The sequence below is a fragment of the Octopus sinensis genome, linkage group LG3 (genome assembly GCF_006345805.1).
Source record: "Octopus sinensis linkage group LG3, ASM634580v1, whole genome shotgun sequence".
In the NCBI taxonomy this organism is placed as follows: domain Eukaryota; kingdom Metazoa; phylum Mollusca; class Cephalopoda; order Octopoda; family Octopodidae; genus Octopus; species Octopus sinensis.
The window spans coordinates 30,598,864-30,603,584 of record NC_042999.1 but is presented as its reverse complement, the minus strand read 5'-3'; the positions used below and the strand labels follow the sequence as shown (position 1 = coordinate 30,603,584).

Genomic DNA, 4,721 nt, shown 5'->3' with positions numbered 1-4,721 from the left:
CGAGCGGTAACCTTATACATCTGTGTGTTGCCAACACCACCTGTCTCTTTCTTTTTTTTTTCTTGTGAATTCTTCCCCTATATATACAGAGTATCAGCTCAGACAGAGGCGAAATTAATTATTTGCTCTATATGGATGATCCGAAGCGCTTTAGTGAGAATGAACAGGAGATAAGTTCCTCAGTAAATCTCTTCAGCAAAGCTATAGGCGTAGATAAGTATGCAATATTATTTAGGACAGGGAAACACGTAGTCAACAGTGAAGTCATGCAATTACCAGATGGCTATGTATTAATATAATTGTAAAGAGGGGTGAGTTATAAGTATCTTGGTGTATTAGAATCTGACAGACTACTAACTATAGTAAAGTAAATGAAAAGTATGAAGGAATGCATCAGAAGGGTGAGAAGCTGATAACGCAAAAAAGACATGATCCGAATATAGTGAAGGCTGTAAATACTCGTGTAGAATCATTACTTAAATTCTGAGCAGCTTATGTAGAGTGGACAAAAACTGAATTAGCAAAGCTTGACAGAAACACTATGAAAGAATTCAATATGAATGGAGGGCACCACCATAGAACAGGTTTAGCAAGATTATTCTTACCTAGAAAGGAATGCAGAAGAGGTTAATATCAGGAGAAGACTGAGTAGAGTTAAGCAGAATAGGAATAGATTTCTATGTAAGTAATAGTGAAGAAAGTTCATTAAAAACTGCTTGAGTCACATTATGAGTATTGGATACCAAAGACCCAAACGAAGTTAAAATGCAGAAGAAAGAACAGAAATTATCTGACTGGCAGGAGAAGGCGTTTCATGGTAGATTCCCAAAGATATTTGCAGGATATCGTACTAGTAAGACCTCATTCGGGTTGCAGAAAGATAGACTGTAGAGGGAAACAGAAAGTTAGTTAGTAGCAACACAATATGAAATATTAAAGACTTATTGGATAAGGCCAAAATAAACTCAAAATAAACAAGGAAATTTCCCAATGTAAGTTATATAAATCAAAAGAAACGTAACATACATGCACAAAAAGAAAACAAGAAACGACATGACGACCTAGGAAGAGTAATCCACTGGGAATTATGTAGAAAGCTGGGATTTGAAAATACTAATAAATGTTATGAATATGAACTGATAAGCCACTGGATCAAAAGATTTGGTGATTGTCATGTACGAATAGCTGAAGAACTCAACAACTTGCTAAATGCCGACCACGAACACCAAATTGGTTGACAATGGGTAGGACACTGCTGTGCTTGAAACCATCGAAAAAGGCATGCGGTAGACAATTACAGGTCGATATACTGCTTGCCACTTACGTGGAAGTCATTGATTGGAATAGCTGTAGATTCAATATATGGACATCTTGAATAAAGATGTCCTGCCACATGAGCAGAATGTTTGCAAGTGCAGCGGTACCAAGTATCAACTTCTGGTAGACCAAACTGTACTTGCACACTGCAAGAGGAGGAAAACTAACTCAGCCATGCCAAGGATTAATTATCTTAAGGTATATGATATGATCCCACATACTTGGATTCTGGAATGTATAAAGCTATTTGGTATTGCATCGTATGTTGAGCGATTGCTTGGAATTCTCCCTTTTTTATCAATGTTCACAGTACACCTAAGTATAGCAAAGATTAAATAAAGAGAAAACTTACATTAATGAATATCATCCACAACTCAACATCAATACACAACTTAACACAGGACACCACTAATCTTACCAATACCAATAATTCTCGCTAATACACCATTCATATTTCAGTATTTATATCCACCTTAATTACATCCCTTCCAGAACTGCTTACCTCTCACCCATGTAATCTTTTCACTCAGGTACTATTAGACTCAGCACATTTTGGAAATCGGTGTTCATTCAAAGTCACAATTCCACCTCAATTAATTTAATTGTGTGTACATATCTTTGTTTTTTTTTTAATAGATATATTTTTTTGTCTAACGTGCATTTTCTGCTTTCTTTTTACTTTTCCCCTAATACACGTGTAGTATTTTTTCCTTGAAACCTATGTCTATTATATATATATATATATATATAAACATTACTTTATATAGTAAGGCTTCAACAAATAAATTTACTTTACCACACACCGAACTGTTAGAAATAGCAGCCAAAGAATTTAGCTATTTCTCCTACTATAAGAAGGGTCTCCCAGACAATGTATACTCAAAAACAATTCACGTAGGCATAGAGGGAAAAATAACGAAAGATCACTCGAAAATCGATTACTTGAGAACGCGTTTCTGACTTAGTGAGATATAGAGATGCTAGAAATACATACCTATTCCAACATTCCTGTCATCAGCTCAAGATTTCGTTAAATTTAAATTTGACGGCACTAAAAATCGAACATACCCGTCTGATTTCAGTAATCTCGTACGTTTTGAATTCGCCAGTACTGGATGTCGAAGGTGGTTCGTCTGAGGTTACTCAAATCAGACGGGTATGCTCGATTTTTAGTGCCCTCAAATTTAAATTTAACGAAATCTTGGGCTGATGACAGGAATGTTGGAATTGGTATTTATTTCTAGCATCTCTATATCTAACTAACCCAGAAACGCGTTCTCATGTAATCGATTTTCGAGTGATCTTTCATTACTTTTCCCTCTATGCCTACGATAAATTTTTTTGAGTATACGTTGTCTGGGAGACTCGTCTTATAGAAGGAGAAATAGCTAAATTCTTTGGCTGCTATTTTTAAATGCTCGGCGTGTGGTAAAGAAAAAATTTTTGCTGAACCCTTACTATATAAAGTAATGTTTAAATTTACCATAAATGGTCCTTTTACATGCTGAACACTGTTTGGTAAAATTATTAATTACTAATTAATAATTTTACCCTTATAATTATTGACTATATATATATGTATCTATACGGTTGACTTCTTTCCCTTTCTGACGACCAAATCTACATACAACACTTTGGGCTATCTATCTATCAATCTAGTTATCGCTCTCTCTCTTTCTCTCTCCATATATATATATATATATATATATATATATATATATATATATATATATATATAATATATATATATATATATATTATATATATATATATATATGCCGAATGTGCCATGGTGTGACTTTCTTTATTATTACTCGCCAGTTCATTGGCTTATATTTCTGTGTTTCGACTGTTATTTTCGCATTACAAAGTTTTTTGCACTTTTTTGTTTTCTTTTTAATTTGTTCGGGATTGTTTTTCTTCGTTTATTTGTAAAGTTTGTTTCGTATTATTCTTGGGGGCATTTTTGAGGGTTGAAATTCCTTCTAAAGAACGTATAATGGTTAAATTTGATTCGTGAACGTGTATGGTGTTTTTATGATTGTGTTCCAGTATTTGGTGTGTTTATTAGTGATGTTTTTTGCTGTAATTTGTATTTTTAAACATGACTAGTGGTTCTAAATTGTTTGTGTATTGTGTTTTTGATGCGTATATTTACGTATCTGTGTTTAACTTTTTACTTTTATTTGTTATCGATAATTCATAATAGCCGGAAGAAATTCGTGAGCTGCTACACAAATCCGTTATTGAAAGGAAATAGAGGCGACCGACATGTGCTGTAACCTACTAATATTTACCGATTTCTTAGAAAGGGGGCCCCGTTTTCTAGTTCTGTCAGAATTTCCTCTCTTCTTGTTTATACTACTGATGGTAATTAAAAAATGCATGAAAGTATCGGTTCAATAACGAGCGTTTTGAGTTAATTATAGTGTGGAGACACATTTTGTCTTTAGAAAGAATATTTCATTCATGACAAACTGAAGTGAAAGCCATTCTTTAACAAGTATTGAGATAGGTCTCAGAAGCCTCTGAGGTAAACACCATATCTGCATTCCAGCAGATTATCCCGGCTAATAAAGAGGCGTTATCTCAGTAGCAGTGATTTTCATGCGACCGTTTCGGATGATATAAAATGCTTCAAGTCTGATGGTCACAGCAATACCAGCTGGATTAACAATTTCTGACTTCTGGCTTTCGAGAAGAACATCAAAGTAAAAGTAAGCACCCCCTCGCTACCAAGTTAGCAGAAAAACAAAATTCTGGTACTAAATGTAAAAGAGGACTCATTGTTTCTAGCCTCACTGCACCTATGTTCAATGTTTCCTGGCTCGTCTTTCTGTTCCTAAAATCTCCGCGTTCTTTCAGAGACTCTTCCGATTCCATCCAGATTCATGTTATCGAAGCAGATATACTTTCAGATTTGATGCAGCATTGTTCTGTCTCACTGCATGTACGATTGCAGGTAACTAACTTGATAAAAGACTATACTATCCACTCGATCTTTTAATGCTGAAGCATCACTAATATAAATAACCAATTCTTTACATCATTGCTACGAACACATGGTTTCATTTCAAACGGTGAAGCTTCCATTCAATCAATTGCATCTACTCTTTCAGGCCTGCTTGCCATAACACATCTGCATCAGCTTTTCATGTCACGTTTACACACCTTCTGTTTCTGACACACATTCACCACATTCATCCAACTCATATTACAAGTCCTAACAGTCAAATACACCCTACAGCTATTTTTCAACGTAGCATATTCCGAAATAGCATGCTGACTAACCTTAATTTATAGTTCTGCCAATGTCAAGGGTTTGTCTTACTATTTCTTCACATATTATCACTAACACATTTTACAAGGATACGACCACTGTTGTTACTGATATTACATATCTT

General features: G+C 34.7%; 1 long non-coding RNA gene across 1 annotated transcript in view; it reads right to left on the bottom strand.

The window, feature by feature from the left end:
- LOC118762723 overlaps positions 1 to 2,381 on the bottom strand; it is a 23,048-nt gene extending 20,667 nt beyond the window's left edge. Inside the window, exon 1 of the long non-coding RNA XR_004998474.1 lies at positions 2,370 to 2,381. This is a non-coding gene — a long non-coding RNA (uncharacterized LOC118762723). The remainder of the gene's footprint in view (positions 1 to 2,369) is intronic.
- Between the last annotated feature and the right edge of the window lie 2,340 nt (positions 2,382 to 4,721).